The sequence below is a fragment of the Sabethes cyaneus genome, chromosome 2 (genome assembly GCF_943734655.1).
Source record: "Sabethes cyaneus chromosome 2, idSabCyanKW18_F2, whole genome shotgun sequence".
Lineage (NCBI taxonomy): Eukaryota > Metazoa > Arthropoda > Insecta > Diptera > Culicidae > Sabethes > Sabethes cyaneus.
This window is the reverse complement of record NC_071354.1, coordinates 212,038,289-212,058,931: the sequence shown is the minus strand read 5'-3', so window position 1 is coordinate 212,058,931 and position 20,643 is coordinate 212,038,289. Positions and strand designations below refer to the sequence as shown.

General features: G+C 42.1%; 1 protein-coding gene across 1 annotated transcript in view; it reads left to right on the top strand.

Moving 5' to 3' along the window:
• LOC128736612 (kazrin) overlaps positions 1-20,643 on the top strand; it is a 205,146-nt gene that overhangs the window by 45,341 nt on the left and 139,162 nt on the right. The window contains exon 2 of the mRNA XM_053831100.1: positions 9,603-10,592. The gene's annotated coding sequence lies outside the window, so the exon portion shown is untranslated. The remainder of the gene's footprint in view (positions 1-9,602; positions 10,593-20,643) is intronic.

The following is a 20,643-nucleotide window of genomic DNA, read 5'->3' as shown; positions in this document are numbered from 1 at the left end:
GGCTACATAACACATAACTGACTACATAACATGTTTCATAAAATGTTTTGTTCCACACACTCGGGCGGGCGAGAAAAAAAGGATCTCATAAAACCCTGAGATCCTTCTGGGCTAAACCTGTACGATAGTAAAAGAAATCCCCATCTCTGCCACACCGGCCGGAGATGAAGCGTACGAACGAAGTTTAATTAATCTGGATGTTTTTGAGGTTTCAATGAAGCCAGCCTGCAGCGTAGTGGTGAGAGTAATCCTATCTTACTGCACCTCGTTGTGCTGTTTCGAATCTTCTGCAAGCCTCGTAAACAAGAACTCCTACCGATGCGATAGTTTGAAAATTGAAACTTTTGATTGCGTGGTCAATTTAAATTAGAACCGATTATAACGGCCCGGACTGTAACTGAACAAAGCCGGTTGTTTGTTTGTTACTTGCTTGCTGACCGGAGAAGACGTAGGAAAAACAGCCGGGTGGGTTGTGGAGGTGGTAAAACTCCTGGGTATAAAACTCATTACTGTCGGTGGTCAGGCGTCAGGCAGGCACCGGGATAGAAAAGTTGTTGATCGGAACGAAATGATTAATTTCGTTTCGAGCTTGCTCGAAATATATGTAGGTACTATATAAAAACAGTTGGCAAGGGAATGACCGGAAACTGTAGGCGGTTTCCGATGTTAATTGAGGGCTGTTGGTACGTGATTGAATACACGTAAATTTCTGAATCGGAAAAATGGTGGGTGTACGCTAGGGTACAATGGAATCAATTAATTTTTCCCGGATCACAGAAAGCCATTATGCAGCAAGTTAATTGACGTACTGGTAAACTTGTTGTTGTTGGTTTGATGAAATCGAAAAACACTTGAAATAATTTTTGGCTTGTTTGGTACGTGCAATATTAATTGCTATTATATTCGAAAAAAGTGAAAACTTTATCAGCATATATTTTTCGGTCCATTTCAGAACCGCGTTATAAAGTTTAAAACATAAACCTTGACATTTTAAGGCCAGTTTTCCAGCGAAGTTTTCCACGTGGGAAAAGTCGAACAAAGAACAAACTCGCAAGTTTGGTACGAATTAAACAACTTGCTCACCGGAGAACAACTCTATTTGTGCAAGGTACTTTACAGGCAAACGCAAATTGTGCTGCTTTTCTGGTTGTCAAGCGGTACTTTACCGGTTGCAGAACCCACGGTACACGCCATTTTACCGCCAGCAGTAACAGCCGCCGCGCCGTTACACACATTGCATCAAAAGCATAAATTCGGTTGGTGCTCACATCGAGGTGCTAAAGTGGCAAGTATCGTTCCGCCCGCCCGCCGTCGTCGTCGGAACAGCTTTATTGTTGAGTGTACCAGGGCACTTGAAAAGCCAGAAATGGTGGTCATTAATATTCAAGGCACGTCACCTACACGGTTCCCGAAGGTGCACCGGCGAGTCAGCCAACCAGCCAGCAGTTAGCCAGTTCCAGTCACGCCATTGCATTGCATTGCATTGACGACGTCGCTTGTTGTGCCATATTCACCGGGAAAGGACAAAACAGTAACAGGGAATCTAGTCATATGCGTCGTTTGTGCCGGGTCGAGCTGCATTCTCTCTAGTGGTTCCGTTTTTAAGCGACGTCAAACACGAGGGTCGTCGGAAAGTCACAATGCTGGTGCTAATTTTGTGTTTCCGCTAGGATAAGATTTCGACAGATGAAAGCACGAGGTAATGAATGGGGTTAAATTCTACAGTACGTTAATAAATGATTGCATGTTGAAACGAAATTCTACAATGCTTTGTGTTCCCAATTACCAGCCAAATATATATTTTCTTTTGCAGAGAAAATTTTTCTATTCCGTCAAAATTTTGTTTTAGTTCATGAAGTTTATAGTTTATAGAGTGACGTCTGAAACAATCTTTGAACATTTTCATTGAACTTTCAGGAATTTTTTCATCTCAATGTCACGAATGGTCTCTTTTGAACTTTAATTTGGAATTAAAGTTGTACTTTAAACGTGGTATAAATAGGATTTGAAATTAAGATCTATATTGAACTTAAGTTTGGAATTGAAATTGTACTTGAAATTTGATATATATTGGATTTAAATTGGGTGAGATTAGACTTAAAGTTACATTTGAAATTAGACTTGAAATTGGAATTGAAATTTGGAAATGAAATAGGTGTCTGATGCGCGCAATAATTAATTATGTTTCATTCTTCCAATGCTATCATGACCGAGTAGATAATAGTCTATCTTCTATACGGTTAAAACGAATAGTAGTCATATAAAAACAATATTGTCACCGAGGAAGTGTGTGATACGTGTGCGGAAGGATAGAATTGGAGAATGAATCAAATCTGGGTATTAAACTACCTAATTGCAGGTATCAGAATTAAATTAGACTTTAAATTGGGCTTGAAATCAAACGTGCAATTGAACTTGGTCATTAAATCAGACTAACTTAAATTGAATTTGGACAAATTTGAACTTGAATTTTTTTTCGAACCTGACATGGACACGAAACTAGACGCAAAGTTTTACATGAAATTAAAATTTTTCATTTTATTCTCTGCTTTTTTACATTTATGTCTTGCTTTTTTACTTTTTCAGACCAATTATTCAATTTTATGTTCCGATTTTTTGCTTTTTATGTCATTTTCCACCGGTTTTTACTTTCACTTTTCAGCCTCTTTTTCTTTCGTTTTCCGTTTTTCTGTTGCGTGTTTTCTGCTTCATTGTTTGTTTTATTCCGTTTACCGTCATTTACTGTTCCTGTTTTCCTTATGCTTTTCACTCGTTTTTTATTTTCCTTCATATTTTCAGTCTTTTATATTCTCTTTCTATCTCTTTTTTGTTTCCTGTTTTCGTATTTTCTATCTCTTTTTGTCTCCTTTCCTGCTCGTTTTTTGTCTTCGTCTGCATCGCTTTTTCTACGTCTCTTTTTTTCTATTCTGTTTTGGTTACCTTTTTTCCTACCTGTACTGTTTCCATTTTAATCTCCCATTTTTCGTGTTTTTTTTTCTTCCGTTTTACCTTTTTTGGTCCGTTTTTCCTACGAGTCTTTTCTTCTTCTTATTTTCCTTTTTTTGTCCGTTTTGCGTTTTTCTTCTTTCGTTTTACCCCGACACGGTCCTGACTCTTCTTTTCCTGTCTTGATTCGTCATTTTTTGTCCTGTCTCGATTTTTTTCTATTTTCCGGTTCCAGAATTCTTCTTTTTTCGTTTCTTTCCTACCTTCCTCTTGTTATATCATGCATTTTCTGCACTTCTGTCATGATCTGTATTTTTGTTTTCAGTTTTAATTTTTTTCTCCCCATTTTGTTTATTTTCTGTCCTCTTTTTCTGTTCTTCATGTTCTCCGGGGTCCTTTCCTTTGCTTCTTTTCTACCTTATTTTTCTCTTTTTTCGACGTTTTTTCTCTTTTACCGACCAGTTTATCCTCATTTTCATTCTTGTTTTTTTAGGATTTTTTCTTCTTTTTACTTATTCTTCTTTTTACTTCTGCTCTTCATCTTTTTCTGTCCAATCTTCTCATCTTTTACCTCTTTTTCTCTTCCATAAAAGTGGTTCTGTTTTTCTTCGTTTTCTGTACCGGCTTTCCTTATGGTTATCACTCGTTTTTTTCATTTTCCTTTCCATTCTCGGTCTTTTCTCTTTTATTTTTCACTTTTTTTCATTTTCAGGTTTCTTATTTTGCTAACCCATTTTGTTTCCATACCTAATTGTTTTTCGTTTTTGTGTTTACCGCTTGTCCCTTTTGATGCTCCGTTTTTCGCCTTTTTTGTCTTTTATTCTGTGCTTGACTTCGTTTTTGCCTTTCCTCTGCAGTTTTCCTTCATCTTCTTCTCTTTCGTTTTACTTTTTTCTTTAGTCAGTTTTCGCGACCTTGCGAAAACCCATTTCTGTCCCATTTTCCCGTATTTTGTTTCATAGTTCTCCTTTTATTTTTCGTTTGACCTCCTGCTATTACCGATTCTACTTTTTCCTTTTGGTTTCCCTTGCTTTCCGTTTTCCGCTGCCCGCTGTTTCCTCTTTCTCTGTCCTTTGTCTCTTCTTTACCTGTCCCATATTCAGCCCTTTTCCAGAGTACCACATTACCCCTGTTCGAATTTTCATCTTTCTGGTTCCGTTTTACCCCGTTTCTCTTCTTTTCCTGTCTTGTTTTTTTGTTATTTTCTGTTGAATTTATTCGTTTTTTCCGGTTGCAGTTTTCTTCTTTCTTCGCACCTATTCTATTCGTATTTTGCGTTTCGCCTGTTCCGTTCTTTCTCGTATTATATCATACCTTTCCTCTCTTTTTGTCATGTTCATGTCATGTTTTGTCTTACGTTCACATTGTTTCCCCATTTTTTATTATTTTTCGTCCTCTTTTTCTGACCACCTTTCTCCATTTTTATGCTCCTCTATTTAATCATTTTCTTTTAGTCCTTTTTTATTCCATTTATTCTCCTTTTTGTCTCTTTTTTCGACGTATTTTCTTGTTTTTCGACCAGTTTGTTCTCATTTTCCTATTCGTTTTTACAGGATTCTTCCTGTTTTTCTCGTATTCTTCTTGTTTCTTCCGTTCTTCATGTTTTTCTGTCCAATATCGTCATTTTTTGCCTCGTTTTACCTCTTTTTTTCTATGAGTAATTCTCGTTGAAACGGGGCCACTACGGACACGAGGTCTTCAATTATAGGAACTTTTGCACTTATTTGGTAGAAAATGGTTAAACAATGAGAGTTACACTTTTAAATACCTCAAAACAGTGGACCCCTCGTTCGCCAAGGAGCCTAACAGTTTCAAAAGTTGAATTTTCAATAAACCTTGTGATCTTTATCATGTGATAATTCAAAAATTTGCAATGAAACAACTTACAATTTGCCCAGTTCTGTAAGGAAGAATAACAGGGCTTTCGATTGGAGCAAAAAAGTTGTTTGAGTCTTGTTACCACAATAGATTAAAATAATGGTTGCAGTAGTCTAACCTTCCGACAAAAAGGTCCTGTTTTCCCTTCCATTCTGTCACGTCTTATCTTTCGTTTCGTTGTTTGTTTATGTGGAACTAGCTGACCCGACAAACTTCGTATTGCCACAAATTAAACTGTGTTGTACATAAATCGTGAATCTCGGATGACCTTTGTCACAATCTTGAGTTTTGCAAGTTCCTGGGGAGTTCATGGGTGCTTTAATACACAAATTTTTCTCACAGTAAAGTAGAAAACAGCTCCCCCCCATTACTTAGCCTGATAAAATAAAGCGGATAGCATTTAAATATTCGCCATCATTACAAACCATTTCGCCGAATACCATTTTGCGAAACACCAATTCACGGTTGACCATAACGCGCAATCTTTTCGTAGAAAGTACCCTTTCGCAGGGGTGACCCAACTGAAGGAAAGTAATAGAGGTCAGTAGATCTAGGAAAATAAATAAACCTAGATAAAGGGGATCTCTACGGGGGGCTGTCCCCCGCAGTGGCCTGCGCTTCCGACGGCAGGTCGCCGGCAACACTTGCGGTCTGTGGCCGTCTCGCGCTGAACTATCTAATGTTACTATTGATAGTTTTTGGTGGTCTTGTTATTGATTAATGGTTTATGAAAGAGTCTAGAATTTCGCGAGTTCTAATAGTTTTTGAGTTACGCAAAAATTTCTGTTTTATTTGTATGAGAGTCCTTATCCCCCTTCCACCGGGATGAGGGGTCTCAAACCATCATTAAAAAAAATCCTGCCTCCAAATCCCCTCACATGCCAAATTTGGTTCCACTTACTTGATTAGTTCTCGAGTTATGAGGAAATTTGTATTTCATTTGTATAGGAGCCCCCCCTCCTAAAGTGAGGAGGGATTTCAATTCACCATAGAAAAAATTCTTGTCTCCAAAAATACCCACATGTAAAATTTTGTTCCATTTGCTTGATTAGTCTCGCGTTATGTAGAAATTTGTGTGTCATTTGTATGGGAGCCCTCCCTCTTAGTGGGAGGAGGGGTCTCTAACCATCATAAGAACCTTCCCTGGCCCCAAAAACTCCTATATGCAAATTTTCACGCCGATCGGTTCAGTAGTTTTCGATTCTATAAGGAACATACGGACAGACAGACAGACAGAAATTCTTTTTTATAGGTATAGATTGGTCTTGAAACTAAGCTTAAAATTGGACTTGAAATCGGTGTTGAAATCGGGCAAGAAATTAGAATTGAATCTGAACTAGAAATTGAGGTTCAGTTAGGCTTGAATGAAAACTTGAAATTTACCAAAGTAACAATGCGAATTTCATTACACTCTTGACGGTTTTGGTGACCAAAATTGGTCATAATAAAACCGCAATAAGAGTGCAATAAGACTCAAACTGTTGCTTGGATAATTTATAACTGGAATTGAAATTGGACTAAACTATTTTTACGCAATTAATTGTAATCGCAAAATGGTGGCCGATTAAATGAAAAACTGTTGATTGTGCGTTACAGAAATTAACTTGTTTTGCATTAAATTTTTCAGAGAAAATGGGGCACGTACCAGTGTGCTCCAGCCTGGGCTCGTCAGTGACATTTTGTTCAGTAACGGTTGATTGTGAAGAGTGTCAAAAAAGCAGAAGGTCAAATCCCGTCCGAATATAGCACCAAGACTTTGCTTTGCTTTGAATTCTCCTCTGCTCATAAAAGGTTCATTGCTGGATCTTTTAGAAAAAATTAATCAGCATATAATTATTCCACATTTGCAGAGTTGTTGAAATAAAAATCTGCACAATTTTCAGAAGCGATGATTGCGTAATACGTAAAAGACATTGTTATCTCATAAATATATTAGATAAAACGATAACATAACATTTTGCTATCAAGTTTCCTTTATATCTCGGCAAGTCTGGTTAGTTTATTGGCTACACCGAGTTAAAACAATCTGCCCAGTCAAAATCAAATATGCTTTATTAGCTTTTATGTATACAATATACTCGTAAATAAATAATAATAAACATGTTCATCGAATTTCCAGACCGGACCGAGTAAATTAAGCCATTATCATCACAAGAACAGCAAAAGGCCATAATTAGCAAAGCAATCAAGGTCGTAAATTTAACCGCCATTGTCGCAACCAACAAGCCCGCACAGGTTAGATTGACGTCACGCTTTTCTACAATTCTGTACCAACAACAGCAAAAAGGCAATTTAGCATACTCTATGATCACCCGCATTAAAGCTAAACGTTAAGTCGGGGGATTTTCAACTCCACCAGGGCAGGGGATGGAAATCCGCGAAGTCATGTTTTTCTTCCGCAGAGCGTCTTTCTGAAACATGAATTAACCTTTGCTTCAAAGCGCGGAACACCATTTCCTTCGAGAAAAGATTTATTTCTCGGCTCCAAAGTTAACAACATCTGCAAGACAGGAAAAGATTCAAGTTTCCCCCCCGCCCGACCTAATCCTGCAGCTGTTGGGATGTGGCTCTGGCATCCGTTGACCTAGTTTCCGCCAAACCGATGTCAGCTGCTCGAGCGAGCGACTGTTGCAAGCCATGGGGGAAAATTTCTGAATGAAAAATAATAGTCCGTCCGTCGTTGATCCTATGCCTGTGCATGATGATGGCAGCAGTGAGTGGCGAAGCGCGCAGCAGTTGGAAGATCATCCCTCTTGGTTTTTCCCATTCTTGGCTCCGCGCTTACTTTTTATCAAAGATACAATACTTTCCCGGCCAATCCCACAGCTGAGATTTGTGCGGAGCTGCAAAAGCTTCGGAAACTGTAACGGATTTGTTAATTGTGAACAATAGCGAAATCCTGTCGGAATCATATTTTATGATTTACTTGACTACTGACTACGGGGGTAGCTTGCCTGTCGAAACGAGTGCAAATGGAACGGAACCAGGCAGACTGACAATGTCAACGGTGGTGTACTGTGAGATTGAATTGGACAAAATTGTTGATTTTAAGCTTAAAAACTTTCTTAAGATTATTGTTTTAGGTCTTATCCTCATAATTATATTAATATTGAGTTACATCACCAAATTAATTCGCCCGAATGTTCTGTGTACCGCAAGGTAGCAATTAGGAGTCTAAATAATCTAATTGTACTTAAGCAAAAATTTTTACTATGTAGTTTATTCCATAATCTAAATTCCGTTTCTGCCACTGTAACTGCGATACCACTGTGCACCAGCTGCCGAAGAAGGAAAGATGATTATCATTTGCACAGCAAAAACAAAAGCGTTTTTACCACCAGATGTTGCCTGGGTCTCCGTTCCTTTAGTAATGCGCCGGAGCCTTGTAGCGTGTAGGTACCTACAAGCAACCGAACTACGACCAGTGAACCGTGGTCCACATAATGTCTTTATTGAAATCATTGCTTATAATGCGCACACAAAATATGGGTTAGCGGATGAAGGGACGACGTGGGTTCGCGAGCGTCAGACGAAATGGAAGGATTATTTTTGCTCGGATGTATGTTTTTGCGACGAACGACGACTATGCTTCGTTGGATAACAAAGACCACCATCAGGCCACCCGGGCACAAGGCTGCACTGTGGCTCAGACAGAGCGCTCCGCGTGGGCGAAGAAGAAAAGCGCCAGCATATTTAAATAACTAGGATAAATATGGGACTGAAAGAAAAGAAGGCAGAACTAATATTTAGCACTTGTGCTTGCTAAGCGCACGTTCATCAACGGTGGACGTCGGGTGGGATTAATGATATGTACGCACTTGGCAGTTGACCTCCATTTTGCACGGAAGCCGGCCGATGTCGAAACAAAGATTCGAATTCGTCCGGATGTTTCTTCCGGAAATAAAATGACTGTTTTATATTGCAACGAACGATATCCTACGACTAATTATTGCTTATCTAAAACTATAAAAATATACGCCATTTGATGAAAAAGCAGCCAAAACCGACCGATTGTACTTCGTTGTTGTTATTACTGTTTCGACCAGCATTCAGGACGAAAACACGCTGTTGTGAAATTTTTATCATTGAAAATTTATGAATTAACGAATGAGAAAAAAATATTCTGAAAATTTTTCACGAGGTAGTACACAGTTGTCCCGAGTTTTTAAAAAATATGACTCTCCGATTGTTCAAGAAATATGAATTTTTGACGTTAGATATGAGACGAGAATAGATGGAGCCTGCATGTCTGTCGCTTTACTGTGAGGAAAAAATCCCATGCTTTCATAGTTACACAACTGCCAAAATGAATCATCTACTAAGGTTAAGCTCCTCAGAAACTTGCAAAACTCGAAATTGTGACAAAGGTCATCCGTGATTCACAATTTATGTACAACACAGTTTAATTAGTGGCAATACGAAGTTTGTCGGGTCAGCTTGAGAACTGCTGTACACATCGAGACAATTTCCATCAAGTTCATATCGAAAGAAATGGGTGTTCAAACTTTAGGATGGCGTTGAAAAGTTACATCAAATATGTAACAGAGTCCACCGTTAGTTGTAACAAAAACCAAATAATGCTGTGCACTATTCTAAGCACACTTTTATAGAAGCTAAAAAAAAAACTATACATTAACACACGGAACCTACTGAAACATGCAACCTAAACCACTCAGTAAAAAAGCTTCAGTGCTTCAAGACAAAGACTGCCAACATTTCTACAATTTCCACAGTATATAGTATAGCGTTTTTTCTCTCTATTTTCTTCCCTCTTTCAGGTGTAGCAGCAGCAGAATAGCAGCTTCGATCGTAAATCGCCACCCTGTTGCTGTTGCCGGTTCAAAGAAACCGGCTTCCTTCATCTTCCGTTTCTCTCCTCTCGGTACCTAGTGCGGAATGCGGCGAAGCGCAAAAAGCAGTTCTAGTAGTTGATCCTGTGATCCGGTGATACACAAAAAGCTCGAGAAAAATAATTCAGTGAAATAACAACACCACCCTCCGCCCCGTCTGGTATGGGGTGTCGTCACTAGCATCCGTCTGGGTGTAGCAGTGTAGTGCATAAGCTGTGATTGTGGGTGGAAAAATCGATTCCGAAGTGTTGTAGAGAGCGAAGGTATCCAAGGTGTTTGAGATAAAAAGGATCCTTTTGGCTGGATGTGAGTGCAAAATAGATCAAACTGCATGCGTGAAATCAATTTCGAGAAGAAATATCAAGTTCAAAGCGTGACGTTTTGCCGAGCTGAGCAAGCATCTAATCTACACAGCCTTTGTACGGTGAAGCGTGAGCAGTGCAGCAAATTTGTGAAGAACATTTTCTGAGCACACAAAAAAAGAGAATAAATGCTATAAAGATAAAATAGTTCCGAGTGTATAATGGTTTGAAAGTAAGCGCACCCGCTCGGCATTCTCATCAAAGTATGTTGGGGGTGGTGGCATAAAATATTCCCATTAAGGCACGGGAAGTCATACTGAATAGAGAGAGTGTTAAGCGTTGAACAGAGAAAATTTGCCGCAAAAAGTGGAAACTTTTGGCAGTTGGCAAACCGGGGTACGGTAGTGGCAAAAAGTGACAAAACACAAGTTTTGCTTCAGCTACAAAAAGAAGATTGTCGTACGACAGGAAGATTTATCGCACCGAATAAAGACTGCCGAGCGGAAGCTGGTTAGGAACGAGGTACGAGTGGGCGGAAAGTCAACTCGGCAGCAGAAGTACGCAGGGGATTATAGAGAGGCGTTTTGCAAGGCAAATCCGATTATTTCGTTCAAAGGTGAGTTCAATCGGAGAAGCAAGGAGAAATGTGTATTAACTGTCCGACTGATTTCATTTACAAGCTGTCTCAAGAAGTTCTCCGTCGGATTATGACTGACTCAAATTGGCGTGCTCATTCCTTCGTTTTCCTCCTCTGGGATTTAAATTGACTACTGGGAGATAATCGTCCAATTACGTGTTGTTTATTTATATATGAAAACGAGGCACCATTTGAACAGTATATAATCTGATAACAGGGAATCAATTTAAACGTGCTCCAACAGGTAGCTGCTAGCTTTATAGATAAGAAGCTGCAAATTTACTCCAGATTTTCTGACCTCTAACATTATTGAAGTGTGTATTACTGTTTAAATTTTGACATGAATTAATGTTTTGCTTAAAAACCTTGAACTTACGGAACAGTACGATTCTTACACGTGTACTAATCGGAAGATGAAAGTTAACTTGATGTCTATCTCCTAACGGTTATAATTCTCAGTGAACTGTATTAACTTTACCGATCATCTCTAGAACAAATTTTGCAAATATATTCGACATATACATTGGAATTTAAACTGTTGTTATTACTCGCAGCTATTTCAACAATTGCCTCTAGACGTTGGCATATTACCCAAGGGTGATTTCTGGCCATTTTCCCTTCAAGCATTTTGCCTACTACTGTTTTGTCCGCTTGTCACACTTTTAACTACTTTCAACAGTACAGAATCTGCCGAGTAATAACGATTCTTCAAATTCTAGCTCACGACAGCAAGTATCTGCACCCGCTTGAGGTACAATAAATTAGACCACAAGAGTGCGGGCTTACCAGTAACGTGGTTTTCATCGTACCTAACTGCGAGAACCACTACGTGTTATCTCCGATGTTCCGCAAGGAAACAATTTAGAACCACTTCGTTCGATGTTGCATTGTCGCTTGGCTATAAGTGTAAGCTTATTTATGTCAATGATTTGAAGATCTACGAAGTGGTCCCCTATATCGAGGACTGTCTCCATTTGCAAATGTTGTTGCTTGCAAGCTCGTTATCAATATCGTAAAATATAACGTCATGACTTTGCATCCCTCCATCGAACCGATTATCATCGATTTACTATATCGACGGTACTATTCACAACAGAGTGGACAATGTAACTAACCTTGGTATCTTATTGGATCCGAAGTTTACCTTCCAAGTCGATTACATGTCGATTATATCTAAGGCAAACCGACAACTTGGCTTTATCTCCAAAATTGTCAAAGACTTTACGGATTCATACTGTCTGAAAACGTTGTACTGCTCCCTCGTTAGACCGATCCTTGAGAACGCTTCAGTAATATGAGGACCCAAACAACATTAAACTTAAGGATTTAACGAGTCCAAAAAAGTTTCGTACGGCTCACTCTCAGAAATCTTCCGTGGCGTGAGCCTTCGAATCTTCTGGCGTATTCAGATAGATGCCAACTTCTTAATCTTGATACGCTTGCTCGAAGACGAAAGGTACAGTAAACTACTTTTGTTGTTAAACTGCTAGCCGGTAACATCGATTGTCCACGGCTTTTATTCCTACCCTAGGATAGCTCATGATTAACAACAACTTTATTTTCAAAGTGTCATTTAAATCTTTCTTTGGGGTTACTTTGGGGTTACTTTATTCAGTTTCCCAAACACAGACGATACATGGATACACGGACTGACTGTTCTGAATCAACATTCGCAGCGATTTCAACTTAGGAAAGCAGGCCCTGGCAGCCCTAGCCCTAGCCCTAGCCCTAGCCCTAGCCCTAGCCCTAGCCCTAGCCCTAGCCCTAGCCCTAGCCCTAGCCCTAGCCCTAGCCCTAGCCCTAGCCCTAGCCCTAGCCCTAGCCCTAGCCCTAGCCCTAGCCCTAGCCCTAGCCCTAGCCCTAGCCCTAGCCCTAGCCCTAGCCCTAGCCCTAGCCCTAGCCCTAGCCCTAGCCCTAGCCCTAGCCCTAGCCCTAGCCCTAGCCCTAGCCCTAGCCCTAGCCCTAGCCCTAGCCCTAGCCCTAGCCCTAGCCCTAGCCCTAGCCCTAGCCCTAGCCCTAGCCCTAGCCCTAGCCCTAGCCCTAGCCCTAGCCCTAGCCCTAGCCCTAGCCCTAGCCCTAGCCCTAGCCCTAGCCCTAGCCCTAGCCCTAGCCCTAGCCCTAGCCCTAGCCCTAGCCCTAGCCCTAGCCCTAGCCCTAGCCCTAGCCCTAGCCCTAGCCCTAGCCCTAGCCCTAGCCCTAGCCCTAGCCCTAGCCCTAGCCCTAGCCCTAGCCCTAGCCCTAGCCCTAGCCCTAGCCCTAGCCCTAGCCCTAGCCCTAGCCCTAGCCCTAGCCCTAGCCCTAGCCCTAGCCCTAGCCCTAGCCCTAGCCCTAGCCCTAGCCCTAGCCCTAGCCCTAGCCCTAGCCCTAGCCCTAGCCCTAGCCCTAGCCCTAGCCCTAGCCCTAGCCCTAGCCCTAGCCCTAGCCCTAGCCCTAGCCCTAGCCCTAGCCCTAGCCCTAGCCCTAGCCCTAGCCCTAGCCCTAGCCCTAGCCCTAGCCCTAGCCCTAGCCCTAGCCCTAGCCCTAGCCCTAGCCCTAGCCCTAGCCCTAGCCCTAGCCCTAGCCCTAGCCCTAGCCCTAGCCCTAGCCCTAGCCCTAGCCCTAGCCCTAGCCCTAGCCCTAGCCCTAGCCCTAGCCCTAGCCCTAGCCCTAGCCCTAGCCCTAGCCCTAGCCCTAGCCCTAGCCCTAGCCCTAGCCCTAGCCCTAGCCCTAGCCCTAGCCCTAGCCCTAGCCCTAGCCCTAGCCCTAGCCCTAGCCCTAGCCCTAGCCCTAGCCCTAGCCCTAGCCCTAGCCCTAGCCCTAGCCCTAGCCCTAGCCCTAGCCCTAGCCCTAGCCCTAGCCCTAGCCCTAGCCCTAGCCCTAGCCCTAGCCCTAGCCCTAGCCCTAGCCCTAGCCCTAGCCCTAGCCCTAGCCCTAGCCCTAGCCCTAGCCCTAGCCCTAGCCCTAGCCCTAGCCCTAGCCCTAGCCCTAGCCCTAGCCCTAGCCCTAGCCCTAGCCCTAGCCCTAGCCCTAGCCCTAGCCCTAGCCCTAGCCCTAGCCCTAGCCCTAGCCCTAGCCCTAGCCCTAGCCCTAGCCCTAGCCCTAGCCCTAGCCCTAGCCCTAGCCCTAGCCCTAGCCCTAGCCCTAGCCCTAGCCCTAGCCCTAGCCCTAGCCCTAGCCCTAGCCCTAGCCCTAGCCCTAGCCCTAGCCCTAGCCCTAGCCCTAGCCCTAGCCCTAGCCCTAGCCCTAGCCCTAGCCCTAGCCCTAGCCCTAGCCCTAGCCCTAGCCCTAGCCCTAGCCCTAGCCCTAGCCCTAGCCCTAGCCCTAGCCCTAGCCCTAGCCCTAGCCCTAGCCCTAGCCCTAGCCCTAGCCCTAGCCCTAGCCCTAGCCCTAGCCCTAGCCCTAGCCCTAGCCCTAGCCCTAACCCTAGCCCTAGCCCTAGCCCTAGCCCTAGCCCTAGCCCTAGCCCTAGCCCTAGCCCTAGCCCTAGCCCTAGCCCTAGCCCTAGCCCTAGGCCGGTTAAGGCCCTAACCCAGCGAAGTTAAGGTGCCGGACAAAGTCGCATTCGACTTTGCGCGACTCCGTATAGCCACTAAAATGGGAGCGGGAACTCTTATGTGAGACATAAGGTAATCGCTTTTATGAAATGCTTTTTCATATGGGATATGACACATCTAGTCTAGTGACACTTATAACCAGATATGCTATTTGAACTGATGTAGAACTCGTCTGGAATCCCGCAAGGTAGTCACTTGGGACCGTTAATCTTCTCGCTGTACTATGCAATGTCCAGTTGACTACCACGGACTTAAAAGTCCTCGTTTATCCTTCGCCAATAATTTAAAGATTTACTTGAAGATACGCTCCACGGTTAATGGCGGAGAGTACTCGGTGTCCAAGGAATTGAAGACCGGCAGCCCACAGCCGAGTTAATTGAAGAAACCTTGTTCAACAGAATCTGTCTTAGGATGGCAATCCACTTAAGTGGATATATCTTGCTTGTTGTTATAGTAAAACAAAGGTAAAAAGGTGGCAAACAAACTTGTATGTATAAAAGCATGGAAAAAAAACTCCAAAGAACACTTTAAATAATTCCTTAAAAAGACTCTGAAAACTGACTTGCTCATAAGTAAACCTTCAGAAAACTTCAAATAAACCCTCTAGTTTTCCAAAGTGGCTAAACTCCTGACTACAATTACAATGATATATTACGGTCCCAGTGATTGTAGATGTAACTTGGCAGCCAAATTGTGAAAGATGCAAAGCAGATTCACAATTTAGCTGCAAAATAATCGACCAGACGAGCAAAGCCCAACGAAAAAGAAAAGCAAACAGATTCGACCGTGTCCTCCGTCCGCTGCTAGGAGGATTATGATTGCAAGCAGGTTAGTCGGCGTGTTTTGTATCCGCTTCCGAATCATGTATTTTTCTAGTCACGAACGAGCGTAGAGGTTGGAAAGCAAAACGGCGCTAGCCAACCGATAGCGATGACGTCGTGAGTCGGGTGGACCATGTCTGAATAAACATCATCAAGAAGAATCGGTTTGCCATTTTTTTAGAGTTTGCTATGAGTGTGTGTATGTGTGTGTGAGTGTACGAGTATTATTTGTCCGTCCTATTTTTAGGCCTCCGGCAGCCACCGGGAGAGCCTTTTTAATATAGGAAGGCACTTTTTCAACCCACATGCACATTCCACATCGTTGAGCACATTTTCAATGACAGCTGAGTATGTGCTGGAATGAAGAAGATGATGGTGGTGGTGGTGGTGGTGGTGGCGGAAGCAAGTGGAAAGCGAACGTGGAGGTAATAACTTTTCTCTTTTCCCATTGTACGCCCTCAAGTGAAATGTTGGTTTCGTGCTAGTGCCGTTGCTGGGGAGGGGAGGGGCGGTTCGTTTTTTTCGGCAATTGAGTTTATGGCTTTCAAGTGTTGTTTTCATTGGGTAATTAAGAGTATGAACGATGCGGATTAATTAATTATTCAAATTTGGAACGTAGCGAAGCTTATCAACGGAAATTGCAAAGTCTACTATTATATTTAATGTTATCGTTTGTTCAACTATTTATCAGTTGCTGCGGATCACCATGCAACTCCATTAGTTCAACTGTGATGGAGGTTGAAATTCCTGTACAATAATAAAACCATTTACCATGTTAGCGGCAAACCACAGATCGGGCACGTGTTCTGCTTTGCTGTTGCGTGGAAAAAAATTGCAAAGCACTGATCAAATACCGCTCTTATGTTTGAATTTTTTGTGTGAAACTTTACGCTTCTTTCCCGCTTAGCCAGCGAAGTGTGAAACATAAGCTTTAAATAGCTTCACCCAATAAATTGTGGTATCCTTTACGTTGAGTGCTTGAGCGATAAAATTGAGTTTCAGGTGAGAGGGGGTTCAATTCCTTGTGTAAGTATTATGATACAGCAGGTCAGATTTACATTGTCAGAAAACAAAAAAGACGTGTACTTTGAAACACACTGATATCTTTACGCAATTAGTCTTGCTCAAGCGAAGTGTCATTATTCGTGGCTAGGTTTACTTTCTTGTTACTTATCGCCATCAATCTTGCCACCCTTGCTGCTGCTGCTGCAGAAGTAATGATAGAATAGGCAACGGAGCCGTCGTGGAATCGGGTTTCCTGGTAACAGTATCGCCGCGTGTTTTCTTTACAGCGAGGGAACTACCGTGAATGTTATTATGGCAATGCTCGTAAAATAGCTAGCACACCAACTTGCAAACTACGATGATACCTCGCGAAGGTGATGTCATCATGGGAATGAATGATCGTTATTGCTTGAGAGCGTAAGTGCATTGAAAATATGTTTTATGGCAGTACATTTTAAAATTGAAAAATAAAACCTCTCTAAAACTTTTTTTAATGAAACCTACAGTTTGTCTGAACTGAAACTAACCTGGTAAAACATGTAAAATCATTCTGTGGAAATTTATTTTTGTTGCTCATCCAAAATTGCAGAACTGTGCTTAGTCTTATATAAAGAATCCTACTTCAGAATTTTAATTCTTGCAAACGATTCACAGAAAACGATTTAATACCGATTAATTATATTGCCGGTTGGACTTCCCAACATGAAGTTCAATAATGGCCTCTCCATTAATCGCACCAAAAACAATAAAATAGAATATAAATTTGATTACTACCGACTTTGTTTAGCAGGAAATTTTACGCTGCGTGCACACGTTCCACGCACTCAGCCAGCCGTCAGAGTCAGCCTTGAAAACTTTTCAATGGGTAAAACTTAAAATTTCTTTTTTACGACCGAACAGATTGTGTTCTCCATCGAACCCATCGCGTGGATGGGTGGATGGGTGGTCTTGGTTCGTTCTTCATACCGTGTAGTAAAGCAACCATCAGTTGTGCAACTTTTTCCTGCCACTCTCCATTAAATTGCTCGAAGCATTCTATCGTCGCTCCTTTCTTTGAACGGAGCTGTGCACATAGCCTGCGGCTAGTCAGCCTGAAGCAAGCTGGGATGAAAGAAAGGTTAGGAACCAGTCTGCCATTAAATAATTCGAAGCAATTATTTTGAGAATTTTTGGCGTTAACCACCCATCCGTTATATAGTTAGAATATTTTAAACAATTGTTGTAACAGCCGTTCGCTCAAGTCGACGAAATTTCCGTAGAATTTTGCGAAGTAATCCATGAAGTTTCTTCGTTTAACAAAGAATTCAATTAGGATTTACGGAATTAATCGATTTCATATTGACCCATTCAGTACCATTGGCCACATAATTCGACCGGCGCTGAAATTTACCCGCTTTTGACTGTTCCTCCACTCACCGTGCATCTCGGCATTGTGCGGGTACTGCGTGTGCGACCGTTCCTTCTTCGCAGTCAAAGCACTTGAAGGCATCTCCGGTACGGAAAGTTTTCTCCCAAGGACATGAAGTAATTGAATTCCTTCGTTGGTTGTGTGCTTTTTTTTTGTTCTGTTCGGTTCTTGGCTGGCAGAAATGAGGAGCACAACGGTCGATGAAAATACCATCCGACGACCGACCGACCGACCGGTCGTTTTGCCATTTGGCTAATTGAATAGTGTTCGGTCGTTGGTCGGACGAGCCGCCGGACCGGACGGGAAGGGACCGTCCCTGCGGGAATCGGTTTATTTCTAAGAATAGCGTGGGTTTTGTTTTCCGGGTGTTTTAATTGTGCCATTTGAGCTTTGAAGATTGCAAAGGGTGGGAGGATGCATTAGTGACCACTGAATAATGATTGTTTGAAACAAGCGGGAAAGACCGGAATTTCTGTACATGATGATGATGCGGGCTATAATGATGTTACCCCTTATTTCTGTAAAGGCTTGAGGTAGACGCTATGTCTATCAGGGAATTGTATTAAAACCATTCAACTAAGCGAGCAATAAAAACGGGTTGTTTCTAGGAATACAGATATAAATCCTCTAGCAACTTTTGGCAAACTTCAAGTGTAATCCACTATTAAGTCTGTACGATCCATACCGTATTTGAAGCACTCCATCCGTCATGGAAAGAGACACAAAAAAAATCTTACAAGCCAGCAGCGAAATACGGGTCTACCAGAATAATAGATAAAAATACAGAATTGAAAGGAAAAGTTTCATCCTTCTCAATTGTCATGACTGTCGCTCGAGTTACGGAAGAGTTTCCAATCTTTATGGCAAAATGTGTTCATTTTGGTCTCCAGTATTTCGTATTTCGACAAACAATGGAACTGGAAATAATAGATCAAAACGCTATCCTGAAAGATTTATCACCAAAATACTACGAATTGATAAACAAGAAAAAATATTTTAAAATTTTTCCATGATGTAGAACACAGTTTGTTCGACATTTCTTGGAAGTTTTAAGTGACCATGTCAGTAATTCAAAAATGAGAGCAGAATACTAATGCCTAATTCCCAATAAAATTAAACAAATACCAACGAACAGGCTGATGGACGTAATACGTATGGTACGTACACAGCTATAGTGACTGAGCAAGGGAAGAAATTTGTTGACGATCGCGAAAAACCGGCACAATAACCGAATCTTTATATAGCTCAACTCTATCAGACATTCTGCTACCCACACACTCGCGCGCGCACGTCCTCACGTCGTCTTCCTGCATAGCTTATTCCCAAATCAAATAGCTCCTGAGCAATTTGCAGCCCGTGAGGTATAGAGGCGCACTGGGGTACAGGTTCTTGCATTACTTTTTCTTTTCTTCTTCATCTTCGCACCCGAATCCACTCACGGGCTGGAGTACGAGCGCCCGCGAGTAATCGGCATCAGCTGTTCGGGCAGCGACGAAGCCCGAAACCGACAACCATAGCTGTTGACCAAACACACACTCGCAAAAATTCGTCACAATGTATGAATAAGTACGAGCGAGAGTTCGAAAGGGACGCTTACGCCGGCGCGTTCTTTAGGATGAGTACACATGAGTGATAAAATTAAACCACACGTGTGTGGGCTTCGCAACACTGACGTCAACACAACTGGGAGAAAATTTTTATGGGGCAGCTCTCGGTGTGTCACTGTCATCGCTTGCATCCGGGCATCCGATAAACAGCAGTTGGAAGAATCTAGGGTGTTAGAGGTGATGTGAAGCAAAAATTCTTAATCGTATACTTCCTCTATTAGAAACTAAAGCTAAAATCAAGGATAAAATCAAAGATTAAAAATTAATGCGAGATAACCTGAACTTATATCTAACTACAAGCACAGTGGTCTAAAAGCAAAAATAAATGGTCATTTATAGGGGGATACTAATGAAACCTTCTGGATTTAGTAGCTTTTGTCATCTAGTTTCTAATCAAGTTTATTTAATTTACCGCAGTCTGCGCATAGTCGAGTGATTTGGGGTCAAAGTTGGGGTATTTTTGACTTTAAAAGTTCTATAGTTCCCAAATTAGCAAAGATATAGGTATACTACTTACAGTAAAGTTGTGTATTTTTATTGTTTGTACAACTTTGTAGAACATACAAAAGTCATACAACAACTACGAAAAAAGCTAAAATAGAAAAACTGATTTTAATGATTGATTTATTAGAAACAGGATTTTTCTATCTTCGCTGAAGAGATAGAAGGTTAGTGTCTTCAGCAAAATTTCTTGTAATAATATGCTCTAAAACTTCCCAAAACACATCATGGTACTAAATTGAAACTGAAGAAAAATAAAATTTTTATTTCACATTTTACTTCGCTTGACCACTGTGACAAGGCAGGAAAACTTAAATAGTTATAGTTACAAGTTGTGGGAAGACTCCACTATTCTGACGCATGTCCCATTCAGCGTCGCACGAATCAGCTTTACTAATTTCGTCGGAAAACCATGCTCTAGCATTATCTGCCGCAGTTCATTCCGTTTGACTGAATTGTACACCGCCTTAAAGTCCACAAACAGACGATGAATCTGCAAGTTGTACTCCCGGAAATTGTCTAGTAGCTGAAACAGAGTAAACATCTGATCCGTCGTGAAGCGATCCTTACGAAAACCGTGGTACTCGCCAACGAAAAACTTTAAGCAATGCCTCGATAGTTTTTACACTCGAGTTGATGTCCTTTTTTGAAAATAGGGCAAATGACGCTATCCAACCACTCCTCCGGCATTTGCTCTTCCTTCCAGATCCTGACAATAATTCGGTGGATTGCATAGCAGAGCCGCTCGCTCCCCGATTTAAGAAGTTCAACCGGAATACCAACCTTTCCAGTTGTCTTGCCGTTTTTCAGCTCACTGATCGCCTTTTTAACCTCTTCCTGTGTTGGTGGCCAGGTGTACGATGGGAATCTCTCCAAGCGGTGCTAGGAGCTCGTGATTCATACGCCTCTGCCACTCTCCGCTTTCCGTTTGTACTCTGCCAAAAATAGTCCGCAGCACCTTTCGTTCAAATACGACAAGTGCACGTATGGCTTCGGTACGCAAAGTCACTGTCGCAAATCCGTAGAGGACTACCGGTCTGAGTGACGTTTTGTACATCGTCAGCTTTGTGCGGTGGCGTATGCTTCTTGATCGAAGCGCCTTGCGAAGGGAAAAGTAAGCTTAATTTCTAGCTTGAATGCGTCGGTGGATCTCCT